Below are 20036 nucleotides of genomic sequence, written 5' to 3' on the forward strand. Positions count from 1 at the left end.
TTATATTCTCAAAGTAAGCCACCGTTGCCTTAATGACAGCTTTGTACACTCTTGGCAATCTCTCAACCAGCGTCATGAGGTAATCACCTGGAATGCGTTTCAATAACAGGTGTGCCTTGTTAAAAGTAATTTGTGGAATTGCTTCCTCTTAATGCATCTGAGCAATCAGTGTGTTGTGGCTGTAGGGTGGTATACAGAAGATAGCCCTATTTGGTAAAAGAACCAGGTCCATATATGCAAGAACAGCTCAAATAAGCAAAGAGAAATGACAGTCCATCATACTTAAGACATGAAGGTCAGTCAATACGGAACATTTCAAGAACTTCAAAAGTTTTCTTCAAGTGCAGTCGCAAAAACCACCAACGCTATGATGAAACTGTCTCCTCATGAGGACCGCACATGAAAAGAAGACCTAGAGTTACTCTGAGTTAACTCATTAGAGTTACCAGACCTCAGAAATTGCATCCCAAAAAAATGCTTCAGAGTTCAAGTAACAGACACATCTCAACATCAACTGTTCAGAAAGACTGCTTGAATCAGGCTTCGTGGTTGAACTGCTGCAAAGAAACCACACAAGACACCAATAAGAAGAGCTTTGCCTTGGGCCAAGAAACACGAGCAATGGACATTAGACCGTGGAAATCATCCTTTGGCTGAAGAGTCCAAATTTGAGATTTTTGGTTCCAACTGCTGGTGTCTTGTGAGACGGCAGAGTAGGGGAACGGATGATCTCTACATGTGTGGTTCCCACCGCTGGTGACAATGTCAGTGATTTATTTAGAATTTAAGGCACACTTAACCAGCATGGCTTACCACAGCATTCTGCAGCAATACGCCATCCCACTGGTTTGCGCTTAGTGGGACTATCATTGTTTTCAACAGGACAAATGACCCAACACACCTCCAGGCTGTGTAAGGGCTATTTGACCAAGGAAGGAGAGTGATGGAGTTCTGCATCAGATGACCTGGCCTCCACAATCACCCGACCTCAACCCGATTGAGATGGTTTGGGATGAGTTGGACCGCAGAGTGAAGGAAAAGCAGCCAACCAGTGCTCAGCATATGTGGAAAACTCCTCAAGACTGTTTGAAAAGTATTCCAGGTGAAGCTGGTTGAGAGAATGCCAAGAGTGTGCAAAGGTGGCTACTTTGAAGAATCTAAAATCTATTAAACGTTTTTGTGGTACTACTTGATTCCATGTGTTATTTCATAGTTTTGATGTCTTCACTATTATTCTACAATGTAGAAAATAGTACAAATAAAAAAAAATGAGTAGGTGTGTCCAAACTTTTGACTGGAACTGTAGGTCCATGGAGAGTTATGTCTTTGTGTGCTGTGTATTGTAGCACTTCAAAGACAATTCAGTGTGTGAATTGAAAACTACAATACATTTTACTAGAGTTGTATCACATTTAGTGCTCTGTAGGATGTTGTGCAAACACTTTTAACACAGTAAACTAGCCACTGTCTCTACAATGAGAGAGACAGTGATTGAGTGCACTTTATGAACTAGAGTGCATTAGCCCTGTTGTAGAGAAAGTGTATTGATTCTGAATGATGGTATTTGGAAGGTGCAGTATTAAAAGGTCCACTTGGCAATATGGGCGTGGCTGTCAGATATTTGATAATAGTGGAAAGGGGAGATGATTATTTCCGTCACTGGTTATCTGTTGGGACATACAGTACTGCAATGCTACAATGGGCTTCTTCCCTTTTGTTCTTGGGTGATAGCAGTACCTGACTATCTGCTGCACCGTGCTCCTAGTTACATAAGGAGCAGTACCTGACTATCTGCTGCACTGGGCTCCTAGTTACATAAGGAGCAGTACCTGACTATCTGCTGCACTGTGCTCCTAGTACATAAGGAGCAGTATCTGACTATCTGCTGCACCATGCTCCTAGTTACATAAGGAGCAGTACTAGGCAATCTGCTGCACCGTGCTCCTAGTTACATAAGGAGCAGTACCTGACTATCTGCTGCACTGTGCTCCTATTACATAAGGAGCAGTACTGCCTATCTGCTGCACTGTGCCCTAGTTACAAAGGAGCAGTACTTGATATCTGCTGCACTGTGCTCCTTGCTACTAAGGAGCAGTAGTTGTTCATTTGATGCACTGTACTCTTAGTTACATAAGGAGCAGTACCTGACTATCTTGCTGCACTGTGCTCCTTGTTACATAAGGAGCAGTAGTTGGTCATTTGATGCACTGTACTCTTAGTTACATAAGGAGCAGTACCTGACTATCTGCTGCACTGTGCTCCTAGTTACATAAGGAGCAGTACCTGACTATCTGCTGTACTGTGCTCCTAGTTACATAAGGAGCAATACCTGACTATCTGCTGCACTGTGCTCCTTGTTACATAAGGAGCAGTAGTTGGTCATGTTGATGCACTGTACTCTTAGTTACATAAGGAGCAGTACCTGCATATCTGCTGCACTGTGCTCCTAGTTACATAAGGAGCAGTACCTGACTATCTGCTGTACTGTGCTCCTAGTTACATAAGGAGCAGTACCTGACTATCTGCTGCACTGTGCTCCTTGTTACATAAGGAGCAGTAGTTGGCCATCTGCTGTACTTGACTATCTGCTGGACTATGCTCTTAGTTACATAAGGAGCAGTACTTGGCCATCTGCTGCACTGTGCTCCTAGTTACATATGGAGGAGACTATTATTGTCAGTGACTAACTAGGATTCAACCTTAATCTTTTGGGACATACAGTTATTGTAATTAAGTACAATGGGCTTCCATTTGTTCCGTTCAGTACTCGGCTATCTGCTGTGCCTTGCCCCTATAGTTACGTACAGTAGGTCTAATGCTAACATAATGGGGGAAACTGATGGCATTTACCGTGGTGGTTGTGGCGTCTCCCACACAGTAAACAAGGTTTCCCTGCTAATAACTGTTGTGTTGAAGATGATGAACAAAGCACTACTGAATGCATGGTAGTCTAAGCACTGTAATAGTGCCAGGTCTCTCCTTTGCTGTATAGTGAATCCCTCCATTTGTCCTCAGACTAAAAACCATTTGCCATGAAATGTTCATAAGAGAGGGAACAGATTTCTTTGAAAACAAGATAAAGGTCATAGTCAATATGAACTCGTGTTCCTGTTTTGAAAGGCCTCAGAGTCAGGGTCAGTGATACTGTTGACATTTCTCAAAGCTGCAGAAAACATCAAAGTGGATGCATCAGAGAACAGAATTTATCTTTTCCTTTCATTTATTTTTTTCCACAGTATGCCCTCCAGAAATGTTTACTACGAGACTATTTTCTAATGTGCATATTTAAGTCTGAAAAGAGAGACCGGAGCTTGGAGGCTGAAACACCAATGCAGAAAATATCAAACAAAAACCCACAGAGAGAAGAAAATTACAGTCTGGAGTCGTCATTTATTTACAATATATTAAACTGTAATGCAAAATTATTACTTATAACAAGTGGTCATTTTGTTCAATAACGAAAATAAACATGAACTATTTTGAAAGCTAATATGAATCAATACAGATACTTATATATATATATATATATATATAAATATTAATGTGTACAGTCAGCAATGTTATGTTCACTAATTTCTTTGTTTTCATTTTTTCCCCCAGGTGTTTTATGATGACTCAGGTTTAAGAGTATCATACAACGACATCATAAAACAGTTTAAAATTCCTTTTAAAAGTCACGTTGACTGCATAGAGCAGGGTTTCCCAAACTCGGTCCTGGTTTAGTTTTTTGCCCATGCACTACACAGTGGATTCAAATAACCAACTCATCATCAAGCTTTGGTTATTTGAATCCGCTGTGTAGTGCTAGGGCAAAAACCAAAACATGCACCCGGCACAGGGGCAGGACCGAGTTCGGGAAACCCTGGCATAGAGAACAAGGGGATGTGATAGACGAGTGTCTTTAATCAATCACACCAAACTTATCCCTTCACGCAGAGTATCAACAAAATCGTTTCGGCCCCACTTGCCATGTACAGATGGATAATACACATTTTGGCAGGCCTGCTAAATTCATTAATGCTAATTCATACATACTAAAGAGACAGCCGAAGGGTTCATTGTAACACCAAGCAACTGTAAAAGCGTGGGTCTTTAATATCTTCCTGGTTAAACTGTTGCGCTGTTATAAAGGGTAGCATTGGTTCAGGACAGAATACTGATGAATCCTACATGACAAATAGGCTTCAGAAACACTGAAAAGGATTTGAATGCATTATATCCAGTTTACAGAGTGGTGGATTTAACATGCTGGTTGAGGACACCTAATCCTCACCATGTGTAATCCAGTATGGTATGGTCAAAATGTGGGTGTTGAAGGAGATATAAACTAAAGGCAAACCACCATAAAGCATGGTGTTGAATATCATTCCCTTTGGAAAGCAAAGCACATCAAATGGAGAGAAGAAAACAAGTGAAAAGCATAAGAACAACCACAATGACAGAGAAAAAAAAACAGCTGAGCCAAAGACCCTCCCCCAAAAGCATTTCTGCAAAGTACTTAGTTCAATTCAAGTTGAAATAAAATGAGACAAAGCATTTCATAGGGTACACTACACTCAAACCTCCTGGAAATCATGTTCTTGATGGCAGCACTCTTGAAAACAAATTCTAATTTTATTTCAAACATCAAAACAAAAAGATTTAAAAAAGAAGAGAAAGGACTAAACTTTCATCACAAGCAGTTTGGTGCTGCAGCTCTCTTCTGTTGTCTTCCTGTTAGGAAACATTATTATCCTGCAAAAACAAGTAATAAAAAACAAGCAGATGAGCCGATGAAAGCGTCTTTGTTCGGTGTGGCGCAGCGTGGCACTGCAGACAGAATCTAAGCACAGCTGTAGAGGACACTACTTATATCAACAGCACTTCTCCCAAAAATAAACTCTGGTCTTTTTTACCAGGACGAGCAAATAAGAAATAACACAGTGTACACACCTAGTTGCAACAAAGGCTTTTGGTATTTATTTTCTCCCTCTTTTTTCTTGTTTTTTTTCTTTCTTGTCTCCCAATGCAGTGATKAAACATCAGGGAACATAGCTACAGTTCCTTGGCTCAGTTACAACCATGATCATGATCAAATCTAGGAAGGYGGAGACGATGGCTCCAGCCAAGCAGCAGCTGTCCTCATGCAGCTAGCAGAGACAAGAAAGACAAGTCATTATTAATGGAGGTGCTGTTCAACTGGAGGGGCCAGATCCAAGATGGAGACACACAGTCACATGTGACTGGTGAAATACATTAAGACAGGGTTGGCCCAGTGGAGAGCGAGAGAAACCATTGGTGTTGTGTACTGTACACTGACGTACTATGGCACCTTCTCTAGACCTTAGCAATGCAAGCTGTTTTGTAACAGTAGAATAATAATGACAGTCATAGTATCATTGCCATGTTGCAGGGTTAGAAGAACAGAGTAGTTGTGAGTGTGTGCACGTGTGTGATAACAGCACAGTGTGTCCAATCGTGCACCACTGGGGCCCTCTCAACATGCAGCGTGTGTTAGCTGGTGTGTGTGTTAACTACGTTGTCTCAGAGGGCTTGTCTTCACTGTCACTGTTGTTCAGGTAGCTGCCACGTGTATATCTGGAGCGGTAGGACCCTCGAGACGCACCACCTTCTTTTTGTTCTTCCTCCTCTTCTTCGTCAGATTTGTCCAAGCAGAAACGTCTTCGGCTAGGGGGACTGGAAGGAGAGAGAAAGAAAAAGGATCAAAAGACAACTCCTGAGGATAGTTGGGACACAGTGGGGCACGATAATTACCAAACATCGATCCAATGTTCTTATCCTTTATGTAATGTTAGACATTATAAATGTACACAAACACATGCACAGATGCATACTACTGTAGCTTTAGTTATAAAACTAAAGTAGGTCCATTTGTATACCATTTTTTAAACTAAAAAACGAACTTATTACACAGAGAGAATGTGATGGATTCTGGTTCTGGTTTGTGGTTGTGGTTGAATGAATCTGCTATGCGCACATTGGCTTCCTCTCCAAAAACAGAAGAATGGCACACCTACAGTGCACTGGCTGGCTTCAGTACCCTCTCTCTGTCATTAGATAGTCTTCCTGCAGCCTACCGCTATTGCTAGTCTGAACGGGATTTAACATTCAGGCCTGCTTAAATAATGCAAACCTAGTGTTAATTACTGTCAATCGGGCATCTAAAAAGAACTTGCTGCTTGTGTAAATCGATGCAGTGGGTCTAATTACGGCCAGATTTAATGGGGCTGCAGGGGAAATCTATGGTGGCCGTCTTAATTGACGACCCCTGGTATTTTCTTATTTCCGGGGCCATAAATCAGGCTGACGTTTGGGTGGAGAACTAGTGAGCAGCACTACGGCTACACCCACGTCAGCTTTGTCTTTTCCTCCGATCTAAGCCCCTGCTGCTAGGCTAATCGGCATTGTAATGCATCCACAACACGCTTATCTCTCCCCCACCCCCCTCTCTCTGAATTACGGCAGTGCAAAGCAATGTCACAATGATTGCCATTGAAGAGATGCAAATTCAAATTGCTTTCTGATGAGCTCTCGTGAATTAAGGACCTCAATTAGTATTTAGGAATTGAGAGTGTAAATAGAAAACAAAAATGTCTTGAGATGAACCAAGTGAAATTGTACATCTCTACAGTAATGATGATGCACTGTTGAAGCCCTAACAGGAATAGGTCAAGTAAGTCAAAGTGATGCATCATTCATAACACAACTGATGTGGTATTAGGCTCTCAAAAGGTGACTGGATATTTAGGTTATATTATATTGTACTCAGGAGGAGAGGATTGACTGAGCAACCTCTCTGTGGTTAGACCACCACACCATGCAGTGGACACACTCCTACACTCCACACCAGGCAACAGGCATCACCTACTGCCAGCCTCAGTCACTGTCCGGTCTGTACAGATACTTCATCATCAGGTTGTCCACTTTCTTCTTCCTATTCTTCTCCTCCTTCTTGTTAGGAGGGGGCTGCCCCTCAGCAGGCGTCCCCGCCTCCCTCTCCCCCTCTGGGCTAGGGGCCTGGCGGCCAGGGGCTCTCTTCACGCTGTTGGTGCTTTTGTAGGAGATGGTAGAAGCACCAGAGCTGGAGCCAGACTCTGAGTCAGACTCTGAATCCAAGGATGAGGATGAAGAAGACTCCTTTTTGGACGTCTTTTTGGACGTCTTTTTGGACTTCTTGCCTTTGTTCTTGGAGCTGCCCTTCTTGCTGCAGCGGTCATCATCGGAGCTGTCTGACTCAGAGCTGTGGCTTCTCTTCTTCTTCTTGCCTTTGCTCTTCTTTCCACTGTGGCTGCGGCTGCTCATACTGCTGGAGGACCTCCTACAATCCACGGCCGACGCTGAGCGTCTCAGACTGCTGGTGCTGCGCCCGCTGTCCGCCTCCCTGTCGCCTCTCCCCCTGACGCTAAGCACACTCTTCCTGTCGTCCTCTGTGTCGTCCTCTTTCCTCCCTGCCTCGGCCTCTGAGTCTTCCAGGCTGGTGCGTTTGAACTTGATGGGTTTGAAGTTGAGCACCTCGTTGATGGCCTTCTCCAGGTCGGGGTCCAGGTAGTTGCGGTGGCTGACGGTGGCCGGCTTGATGTCCGAGGTGTCAGGGAGCTCGTTATCATCTCTGTAGGAGCGGGCGGGTGGCGGGGGCATGGACAGGCTGCGTCCCGTGGAGGAGTGGGGGCTGTAGGCCGAGGAGCGCTCAGTGAGGGCCACGCTGTGCCCGTCCTCCATGTCATCAAATTCGCTGAGGCGGCAGCTGCGGAAGTCAGATATGCGTGAGTCAGCACGGCTTACGCTGCCAGGGCTCCTGCCCCCAGAACGACGACTAAGAGAGGGGCTGCTTGGGAAGCGACCACTTCTTCCATATGACTCGTCCGTACGGTGTGCGGAAGTGCTGCGGCGGCTCAGGGGACTGGACATACACAGGCTGATGGTCGACTTGGTGTCGTCCTCTGGGCTCAGGCGACAGCGCGTCGTGGCAACGCAGGCCCGGCTGGGGGCCATGGAGGACACGGTGGACTCTTTGTCGAAGTCTCCCCAGCGGCTGTCCATGCCCTTCCTAGCCCTGCTGGTGGCTTCAGTGTAGGCCTGGGAGATAACCGAGCCACGGTCATCAACGTTCCCAGTCTGGGACTTCCTCCAGGAGCTGGAGCTGACTGAGTAGGAGTCATCCTGGGGTGAGGAGCATTTGGGCTTGGCCTTACGGAAGGAGGTGATAGACTCCTGGGAGTCCTGTTCCTTCTTGAGGGAACTGAAGAGGGAGCTGTCGTCCCCTTTACCTCCGATGGAGTCATTGATGTTGGAGCACTTCCTGTAGCTCAGGGAACTCATCACAGACAACGGCCTGCTCTGATCTACCTCTTTCTCTTTGCTCTCTTTGTTAAACTCTTTCCATTCCTTACCCTCTTTCCCTTCCTTTGCGTCTACGTTTATGGCAAATCTAGAAAGAGGAGGGAGGGAGGGAGGAGTGGCAGGACAGAAAAAAGTTGAAGTAGAAGGGAGGAAGTGGAAGAGGAGGAAGAGAGAAAGAATGATAGATGAATTACAAACTTAAAAAGGAGAGTGGAATGATACTTAAAACAGGAATAAGATGAGCATAGATTGAACGTAGCAGGAAGAAAGTAAAGACAAGTAGATATAACAATGATTCAAATTAATGTGGGGTAGAGAATGTCTATTTGGATTCACAACTTCAACACAGAAAAAAAACAGATGCACAAGATACAAATTTAAGATATGTACCGACTCGAGAAATACCCTCAAACAAAATGTGTTGTCTTGTTCTAATCAATTCCTTTATCCAAAATCAAAGTCTCTGTTTTGAAGTAGTTTAGTAGGGGGGTATTCATTTGAATTTCATGTGTGTAAATGTTACAAAGAATTACAGTCAAGCATCTCATTGTGGTTAAATATGTTGAGAGAGCTGGACACACACAGCAAGAGAGCTGGACACACACTTCCCATGTGTGTGTATTTCCGTCTTAACCAACACACAGAACTGAGATCAAGGAACTGAGCTCTCCTGAAGGAACGGAGGATGTCTGTGGGGACACACAGTTAAGAGAGATTTAAAAACTCTTAAAAGTATTTCAAAGCTGTGAGCAGCTGAAGTGGGGGTGTGGGACAGTTACATCTTCTGGTAAGGAGACAAATCTAGGGCAATCGAAGCTGTCAGACACATCCATTAATCTCAGGGAGAGGGGAGAACGGGAGAGAGAGGGAGAGGAGGGGGGAGAGAGAGGAGGGGTGTAGGTATGCATGCCAGCTGGCCACCGGGCATGTCGATAAAACTGCCAGGGAGGCGGCTGTCATCAAGGCAGTGACAATAAAAGACAAAGAGGCTGGAGGAAACACCAGTAGTAATAATAACACCTCCCTATGTCTAGCCAAGTGTTCCAGTCTAATTGTTTTATCTGCATTGGGAGCTAAGTGCTAGGCTGGACCACGTCAACATCCTGATAGGGATGGACACTAAAACCAGTTTGGGCTGCTTTGTAAGCAGGCGGAATGTGCGTGTGTGTTTAGCAGTGGTGAAGACAGGACTTTAGTGGTGAAGACAGGACTTTAGTGGTGAAGACAGGACTTTAGTGGTGAAGATAGGACTTTAGTGGTGAAGATAGGACCTTAGTGGTGAAGACAGGACCTTAGTGGTGAAGACAGGACCTTAGTGGTGAAGACAGGACCTTAGTGGTGAAGACAGGACCTTAGTGGTGAAGATGTGCCATACTGACCTGGAGCTCTTGAGGCTGCCGTCATCTGAGAGGTTCTTGGTAGATCGCTTGTTTTTGGACAGCCAGGACTTGACCCCGTCCACACAGTCTTCAATCTCCGAGTCAGATGAGTCTCCCTCACTGTGTGGAGGGGAGGGACCAAACACAACATCAGTGGGAGGAGAGGGTGGAAGAGAGGAGTAGAGAAAAAGAGAGGTGGGGAAGAGCTGAAAGAGAGTGATGGAGCAAAGGTATAAAGAGGAAGATGGAGAGGTGATGGAGGGAGGGGTGAGAGAGGGATGGAGTGAAGTTGGAGAGGGGGAGAGAAGGATTCTGTAGTATTGGAAGTTAGTGAGGCCACCGAGGAGGACCACATAATTGAATTAGGAGAGAAGACAATAGAAAACCACATGCACTAGATCACAGGAGCGCTAGGAAACACACACAGCCGCACTTGTTGTCACTGTTAGGAGTGTTATCACTGTGGCCCTGTGGTTAGCTGGCAATGGGGCACAGTTTGTCCCCCAAAGAGGACTCAATTCCATTCACTCTGATCCAAAGCCACTCAAGTTAAGGTGGAGCACAATGAGAGAGACCAGGAATGGGATAAAGTGGAAAGTGAAGAGAATGGGCACAAAATGTAGGGATTTTCACTTTCATCTCACCCACTTATCTATTCCCTCCACAGCCCCCAAAGTTGCAGTTGAGCTCTTGACAAAATGATTTGGTACACAGCTTGGGTGCTGAGCTGTTTTCTCTCTAAATTATCATTATGGCGTCGACAGCCTACTGCGAAGCATGAGGAGAAATGGAGGGTTGTCAGAAATTTGACACGGTTGAAAAGAGCATGACACTCATTAAGTGCCGTCAGAGCCCAATGCTCATGTGGTGCTGCGAAATTAAGCTGTTACAGCTTAATAATAAAACTGAGACATCGATTGGGGGTGGTTCAAAATCTCCACATCTGCTTATAAAAACCTCTTATCTTGCTGTGGAGTAGAGAGAAAATAGCTTTTTCAGCACTTATACTGCAGCACAAGACCCACCAGCACATACAGTAGCTACAATTAAAATCGTTAAGAGGCAGAGATACAAAAGCATCCCCTGATCGCAGAATGGTCAAAACTAGGCCGCTCTGTTTTAAACTGTACAATAACTTCAAATACTAGGCACTAAGATGGCAGTGTTTAGAAGGGAAGGAGAAGGTTGGGAGTCGAGATAAAAGCATTTCTCTAGGAGGGAAGCTGTAATTAACTTTGCAGGCCATGCCTGGCCTATTAGACAATGTGGGGACCTTCAGTGAGAATTGTTATTGTGACAGAGTGAGCTGCGGCTGAAAGAAAAGAAAAAGAAAAAAAAAGAAAGAATGAAGGAGACCTGGGAAAAAACAAGCTAAAGTTAGCTAACCGGTGCAGACAATTCCATGGCTGTTAACTCATCTCCTCCTCCGAGATAATTAAAAAAATATATATATAGAAAAATCTCTTCTATTTGTGACTTTGTTGGGCTTTGCGAGTCAACACCTCCCCAGCCTCTTAAGATTTGTCTTTTATCCGTTCACTTATCTGGCAACATACTGCTTTGAAGAACTATCGCCGCCCCAGGAATACTAAGAGCACTGATGTTGCTTTAAAGAAACAAAAAAAGAAAAACCTAAATAGATTTTTAAGAATCTTTTTTGGGGAAGGCTGGTATTTTTTTCTCTTGACCCTGATTACATCACCAGGGAAAAATTACATTAGCTGTCATTTTGCAAAATCAATGTCAAAACCCTCCATACAAAATAGTCAAAAATGCATTAATTCAAGGAGAGAATTTCCTTAAGCACAAATTTTTTATTAATTTATACAAGTACAATCCTGTTGAGATTCAAATGTTTTGGGGGGCTGAATGAGATCTGTCCACGACTTGAAGGATTTGCTTCTCTTTCCCCTTGTGCATTTTGTCCAAGGAGGAGCCAGTGGGTAAATGGAGGTGATGCATTCAGATCACAGAGGCCTTCCCTCCCCCGGGCCGGGGCCAAAACAAAACCGACGGGCCCTTTGTAATCGAGCGCTTCACACATGGTGTCACACACGATTTATATCCTTGACCGCCATACCATTAGTTAAGCCGTGCCGAGAGCCCAGGGGAGGCAAACAAACACAGAATGTGGAGGGAGACATTAATTGTCTGTGACAATCTGCCTCCATTGGTTGTACATCTCTGTTACACACTATTACATTCATCATTAGCTCCTATGGATCCTCTTCTGCTCCCTCAGCCCTGCTCCTCCTTGATGTCCCTGAGTCTTACAAGCGTCTGTGTTGATGTTAAGAACATTTGGGCTTTTATTAGGCAGCTCAGCCTAGACAGCAGCTCCCTATGGGAGTTCAACACAACCAGCCAGGCATCAAATCAAATGTTATTTGTCACATACACATGGTTAGCAGATGTTAATGCGAGTGTAGCGAAATGCTTGTGCTTCTAGTTCCGACAGTGCAGTAATATCTAACAATAATATCTAACAGTAATATCTAACAATTCCCCTAACAACTACCTAATTTACTCAAATCTAAAGGGGTGAATGAGAATATGTACATGTAAGTATATGGATGAGCAATGGCGAAGGTGCAATAGATGGTATAAAATGCAGTATATACATGTGATTAGAGTAATGTAAGATATGTAAACATTATTAAAGTGCCATTATTTGGAGTGCATTGCATAAAGTGACTAGTCATCCATTTATTAAAGTGGCCAGTGATTGGGTCTCAATGTAGGCAGCAGCCTCTCTGAGTTAGTGATTGCTATTTAACAGTCTGATGGCCTTGAGATAGAAGCTGTTTTTCAGTGACTCTGTCCCAGCTTTGATGCACCTGTACTGACCTCGCTTTCTGGATGGTAGCGGTGTGAAAAGGCAGTGGCTCGGGTGGTTGATGTCCTTGATGATCTTTTTGGCCTTTCTGTGACATCGGGTGCTGTAGGTGTCATGGAGGGCAGGTAGTTTCCGGTGATCAGTTGTGCAGACCGCACCACCCTTTGGAGAGCCTTGGGGTTGAGGGCGGTGCAGTTGCCGTACCAGGCTGTGATATAGCCCGACAGGATGCTCTCGATTGTGCATCTGTAAAAGTTTGTCAGGGTTTTGGGTGACAAGCCAAATTTCTTCAGCCTCTTGAGGTTGAAGAGGCGCTGTTGCGCCTTCTTCACCACACTGTCTGTGTGAGTGGACTATTTCAGTTTGTCTGTGATGTGTACCCCAACGAACTTAAAACGTTCCACGTTCTCCACTGCTGTCCCTTCGATGTTGATAGGGGGGGTGCTCCCTCTGCTGTTTCCTGAAGTCCACGATCATCTCCTTTGTTTTGTTGACGTTGACTGAGAGGTTGTTTTCCTGACACCACACTCCGAGTGCCCTCACCTCCTCCCTGTAGGCTGTCTCGTCGTTGTTGGTAATCAAGCCCACTACTATTGTGTCGTCTGCAAACTTGATGATTGAGTTGGAGGCGTGCATGGCCATGCAGTCGTGGGTGAACAGGGAGTACAGGAGGGAGCTGAGCATGCACCCGTGTTGGGCCCCAGTGTTGAAGGTCAGCGAAGTGGAGATGTTGTTTCCTACCTTCACCACCTGGGGGCGGCCCGTCAGAAAGTCCAGGTCCCAGTTGCACAGGGCGGGGTTGAGACCCAGGGCCTCCAGCTTGATGATGAGCTTGGAGGGTACTATGGTGTTGAATTCTGAGCTGTAGCCAATGGACAGCATTCTTACATAGGTATTCCTTTTGTACAGATGGGATAGGGGAGTGTGCAGTGTGATGGCGATTGCGTCGTCTGTGGACCTGTTGGGGCGGTATTCAAACTGAAGTGGGTCTAGGGTGGCCAGTAAGGTGGAGGTGATATGATCCTTGACTAGTCTCTCAAAGCACTTCATGATGACAGAAGTGAGTGCTACGGGGCGGTAGTCATTTAGTTCAGTTATCTTTGCCTTCTTGGGTACAGGAACAATGGTAGCCATCTTGAAGCATGTGGGGACAACAGACTGGAATAGGGAGCAATTGAATATGTCCGTAAACACACCAGCCAGCTGGTCTGCGCATGCTATGAGGACGCGGCTAGGGATGCCATCTGGGCCAGCAGCCTTGCGAGGGTTAACACGTTTAAATGTTTTACTCACGTCAGCCACGGAGAAGGACAGGGGGGGGGGGGGCGCAGTCCTTGTTAGTGGGCCTCGACGGTGGCACTGTATTATCCTCAAAGCGGGCAAGGAAGGTGTTCGGTGTCCGTGCCGTGGCTGGACGTGGGTGTCCGTGCCGTGGCTGGATTTCTTTTTGTAGTCCGTGATTTCCTGTAGACCCTGCCACATACCTTGTGTCTGAGCCGTTGAATAGCGACTCCACCTTGTCCCTGTACTGGCATTTCGCTTGTTTGATTTCCTTGCGGAGGAAATAGCTAGTCTGTTTATATTCAGACATATTCCCAGACCTCTTTCCATGGTTAAACGCGGTGGATCGAGCTTTCAGTTTTGCGTGGATGCCACCATCTATCCACGGTTTCTGGTTAGGGTAGGTTTTAATAGTCACAGTGGGTACAACATCTCCAATGCACTTCTTTATAAAACGCACTCACCGAGTCAGCGTATAGGTCGATGTTGTTCTCTGAGGCTGATCGGAACATATTCCAGTCCGCATGATCAAAACAATCTTGAAGTGTGGCTTCTGATTGGTCGGACCAGCGTTGAATGGTTCTCGTCACTTGTACATCCTGTTTGAGTTTCTCCCTATAAAACGGAAGGAGCAAGATGGCATTGTCGTCAGATTTGCCGAAGGGAGGGTGGGGGAGGGCTTTGTATTGCTTCGCGTTAGTCAGAGTAGCAGTGGTCGAAGGTATTGACCCTGCTCATAGCGCAATCAATATGCTGGTAGAATTTAGGTAGCCTTGTTCTCAAATCTGCTTTGTTAAAATTCCCAGCTACAATAAATGCAGCCTCAGGATGTATGGTTTCCAGTTTACATAGAGTCCAGTGATGTTCCTTCAGGGCCGTCTTGGTGTCTGTTTGAAGGGGAATGTACACAGCTGTGACTATAACTGACGAGAATTCTCTTGGTAGGTAAAATGGCCGCACTTGGCCGGCACTTGATTGTAGGAAATTCTAGATCAGGTGAGCAGAAGGACTTGAGTTCCTGTATTTTGTCCTGATTACACCATGAGTCGTTAATCATAAAGCATACACCGCAGCTCTTCCTTTTCCCAGAGGTGTTTATCTCTGTCGGTGCGATGCATGGAGAAGCCCGGTGGCTGAACCGATTCCGACAACATATCCCGAGAGAGCCATGTTTCCTTGAAACAGAGAATGTTACAATCTCTGATGTCTCTCTAGAAGGCAACCCTTGCTCGAATTTCATCTAACTTGTTGTCAAGAGACAGGACATTGGCTAGTAGTATATTCAGGAGCGGTGTGCGATGTGCATGTCTACGGAGCCTGGACGGGTGGCTGCTTTGTCTGCCCCTTCTGCGGCGTCGTTGTTTTGGATCACCTACTGGAATTAGCTCCATTGTCCTGGGTGGTGGTCCGAACAGAGGATCCGCTTTGGGAAAGTCGTATTCCTTGTCGTAATCTTATATCCAATAGTTATTCCCGGCTGTATGTAATAAAACTTAAGATTTCCTGGGGTAACAATGTAAGAAATAATACATAAAAAACTAAATACTGCATAGTTTCCTAAGATCTCGAAGCGAGGCGACCATCTCTGTCAGGCTTTGCCATCCAATACGCATCTGTTCAAAACCTATTAAGACACATATGCTATTGCTGTGACCTCCAATACCAGATTAAAAACTGAGATTGTGACGCAGCTTGTTTTGTTTTACTTTCTTTCATCCTGACATTGTTCAATTATAATGAACAAAAATATAAACGCAACATGCAACAATTGCTCAGATTTGACTGAGTTACAGTTCATAGAAGGAAATCAGTCAATTTAAATAAATTCATTAGGCCTTAATCTATGGATTTCACTTGACTGGGCAGGGGCGCAGCCATGGGGGGGAAGGCATACAGTGCATTCAGGAAGTATTCAGACCCCTTGACTTCTTCCACATTTTGTTACGTTACAGCTTTATTCTAAAATGGATTAAATAGTTTTTTCCCGCATCAATCTACACACAATACCCCATAATGACAAAGCAAAAACAGGTTTAGACATTTTTGAAAATTTATTACAAATAAAAAGTGAAATATCACATTTACATAAGTACTCAGACCCTTTACTCAGTACTTTGTTGAAGCACCTTTGGCAGTGATTACAGCCTCGAGTCTTCTTGGGTATGACACTACAAGCATGGCACACCTGTATTTGGGGAGTTTCTTCCATTCTTCTCTGCAGATCCTCTCAAGCTCTGTCAGGTTGGATGGGGAGCGTTGCTGCACAGCTAATTTCAGATCTCTCCAGAGATGTTCGATCGGGTTCAAGTCCAGGCTCTGGCTGGGCCATTCAAGGACATTCAGAGACTTGTCCCGAAGTCACTCCTGCGTTGTCTTGGCTGTGTGCTTAGGGTCGTTGTCCTGTTGGAAGGTGAACCTTCACCCCAGTTTGAGGTCCTGAGTGCTCTGGAGCAGGTTTTCACCAAGGATATTCTCTGTACTTTGCTCTGTTCATCTTTCCCTCAATCCTGTCTAGTCTCCCAGTCCCTGTCGCTGAAAAACATCCCCACAGCTTGATGCTGCCACCCCCATGCTTCACCGTAGGGATGGTGCCAGGTTTTCTCTAGACGTGAAGCTTCGCATTCAGGCCAAAGAGTTCAATCTTGGTTTCATCCGACCAGAGAATCTTGTTTCTCATGGTCTGAGAGTCCTTTAGGTGCCTTTTGCAAACTCCAAGCGGGCTATGCCTTTTACTGAGGACTGGCTTCTGTCTGGACACTCTACCATAAAGGCCTGATTGGTGGAGTGCTGTAAACCTTCTGGAAGGTTCACCCATCCCCACAGAGGAAATCTGGAGCTCTGTCAGAGTGACCATCGGGTTCTTGGTCACCTCAATGACCAAGGCCCTTCACCCCCGATTGCTCAGTTTGGCCAGGCGTCCAGCTCTAGGAAGAGTCTTGATGGTTCCAAACTTCTTCCATTTAAGAATTATGGAGGCCACTGTGTTCTTGGGGACCTTCAATGCTGATTTTATTTTGGTACCATTCCCCAGATCTGTGCCTCAATAGTCTCGGCGCTCTATGGACAATTCCTTCGACCTCTTGGCTTGGTTTGTGCTCTGACATGCACTGTCAACTGTGGGACCTTATATAGACAGGTATGTGCCTTTCCAAATCATATCCAGTCAATCGAATTTACCAAAGGTGGACTACAATCAAGTTGTAGAAACATCTCAAGGATGATCAATGGAAACAGGGTGCACCTGAGCTCAATTTCGAGTCTCATAGAAAAGGGTCTGAATACTTAAGTAAATAAGTGTCTAAAAGCCAGTTTTTGCTTTGTCATTATCGGGTATTGTGTGTAGATTCATGGAGAATTTTAAAAATGTAATCAATTTTAGAATAAGGCTGTAACGTAACAAAATGTGGAAGAAGTCAAGCGGTCTYAATACTTTCTGAATGCACTGTAACTATAGAGTTTTCATTCTGGAGATCATTCTTAATTATCTGGAGATCATTAAGGGCTTGTGGGTAAAGTTGTTCCTGACATAGGGAATAGAGGTCTCTGGCTATGTCTTTACGCACCAATCTGTAGTACGTGTCCACAGCTGGCCCATGTGGGACGAACGTAGATGGAGGTCTGAATACATTATAAAAGAGGGGTTGCAATCTCTAAAAAAACAGTTTCAGTCGCAATGTGCGTATGAATTTGTAGAGATCCACCTGCATATTGAAGGCATATGTGCTAGTGGGTACAAAATATCATTCTTTAGACAATAAAGAGATCTTTTTTAATTGTATTTTTTTTACCCCTTTTTCTCCCCAATTTCATGATATCCAATTGGTAGTTAGTTACAGTCTTGTCCCATCACTGCAACTCCCCTATGGACTCGGGAGAGGCAAAGGTTGAGAGCTTTGCGTCCTCCAAAACATGACCCTGCCAAGCTGCACTGCTTCTTGACACAATGCTTGCTTAACCCGGTAGCCAGCCGCACCAATGTGTCGGAGGAAACACTGTCCAGCTGGCGACCGAAGTCAGCCAGAAGAAGTCGCTAGATTTCGATGAGACAAGAAAATCCCGGCCAAACCCTCCCCTAAACAGGGCGGATGGAGACAATTATAGTATCCAATTCGGCCTTAAACATTTGTTTAGGATGGCGCACCATCGGTTGTTAAAGTCCTTGTTCTCTGTAAAGATAGCTGATGCCTTTTGAATGCGCAATACTTTTGGGACTCTTTTGTTGTGGCAATATTCTGAAAGTGTACCTACATGTACTTCTAGGCGTGCAACTTTTTTTGTTTTTCAACTTTCTGCCAGTCAATTGTCAATTATTCCTATGTATTATATACAGTGGGGAGAACAAGTATTTGATACACTGACGATTTTGCAGGTTTTCTTACTTACAAAGCATGTAGAGGTCTGTAATTTTTTATCATAGGTACACTTCAACTGTGAGAGACGGAATCTAAAACAAAAATCCAGAAAATCACATTGTATGATTTTTTGCAATAGCATCGAATAGTCCCRGCGATATGCAACTGTTCAGGGAAGTCAGGAACCAATACACGCAGTCAGTCAGACCTATATCCAGTCACTTGCCAGACGAGCAGAGAGCTTTTTGTAAGACATTTGAGGGTTCTGCATTATATAGTGAGTGTAAAAGATTAATGAGGAACACACCATTCGTTTTTCCGTCATCAGAGGCAGACAGTCAAATCTCAAATCCACCCCAGAGCAAGGCTCTGAAATATTCAGTAGGCCCTGAGAGCGGGCGTGCAGCCACTGGGCAAAGAACGCTGTTCAAACAAGGAACAGCGGTGTCCAACAGAACCCCCGGAGGACACACTGGGACAGCAAACACAAGGGGAGAAAGGGAGTAGGGTTCTCACTGGAAAGGTAGGAGTCCAAGAACTGAGCCCTGGTGGACACCACATGACACTTACCCAGCGATGGATGCTTACTACGCCAGTTAGATATTATATGTTACCCTCAGTTTAAGGCGTTACTCGATGAATAACCACACAGACACTCTGGGGAAGGGGTTGTTTTATGCTTGGTTTAGAAAAGCATGTTGTCAATGGCATTCATGCAGTTCAGAATGTGGCCTCATGCAGTGAAGAGTGTAGCAAATTAGGCTATGGGGGAATAGCTGAGCCCTGGAATAACGATGCAGTATCACTGAAATTGTTCGTTGAATGGTATCCCATAGTTAAGTTCTTATGAAGTGACATATGAACTATGCCATAAGTCATAAACTTGAACTTATATGAGATGGCTTGAACATGGACAATAGATCTGCTGCTTGATATTGCATCCTTTCCAGTGAAGGGCAAAAGACTATTCCAAAATAGCGTTTAAAACAATGTCAAACAACACAAGCTCTAGTTCCTCACGTTTTGTTCCTTCTTTTCTGATACTTTGTCACCATGTCTTGTAAACTGGTCATGATGATGGATGACAGACAGAGACACAAAGAAATAAAGAATACAAACACAAAACAAACAGAAAAGTGAGACAGGAAATAGGTAGGTACAGTCCAAGTAAACCAAAAGAATGTGATGAATAGGCTAATGCTTGAAGGATCTAAAACCTAAATCATTGTGGATATCATGGTTGATGTGGTGGTGATGACCATATATATCCTATTCAATTACTAGTGTTCTAATTCATAATTCTATGATGATGACCCTGTGGTTCTATTAAAGATATTTCCTCAAAGTGGGAGAGATTCAAGCGCTGCATATTGCTGGGTTACTGACTCAGCACACCACATCATCCTGATCCCCATCCTGTTACCGCGTGGAGAAGAAAGAGTACACACTATACTCAAACCTGACTCACAGAGGGAAGAAAGGCCTTCTCCCAGGGACTGTACTCATAAACAAACAAATAAACAAACAAGGCTCGGCAGGAGCAGAGAGCGAGTAAATAAATAAGGAACGGGAGGAGACAGAACTCGATTTCACTGACGTAGCTTTAGCTAGCTGCCTATCTCATCGAATACAGGAAACAAAGAATATATCTTTTTTTAAAGGCCTGAAAATTAAGCCCAGCAGTTTTCAGGGCATAAATCTTTCAGATTGTGTGAATAAGGAAAGACAGAGTCGGGGGAGAGTTCTCTCTGATTGCTTTATCCATGGCCTCTTTCAATGGAACATCCATCCTGACTGGGTCATTCTCTTCCTCTTCCTACCACCTCTTCTGCTGAGTTTATCTACAGT

The 20036-nt window shown here is 44.7% G+C and overlaps 1 pseudogene; it reads right to left on the reverse strand.

The window, feature by feature from the left end:
* Positions 1-5585: 5585 nt before the first annotated feature.
* LOC111957931 (unconventional myosin-XVIIIa-like) overlaps positions 5586-20036 on the reverse strand; it is a 159684-nt pseudogene continuing 145233 nt past the window's right edge.

The sequence above is a fragment of the Salvelinus sp. IW2-2015 genome, linkage group LG4p (assembly GCF_002910315.2).
Source record: "Salvelinus sp. IW2-2015 linkage group LG4p, ASM291031v2, whole genome shotgun sequence".
NCBI lineage: Eukaryota > Metazoa > Chordata > Actinopteri > Salmoniformes > Salmonidae > Salvelinus > Salvelinus sp. IW2-2015.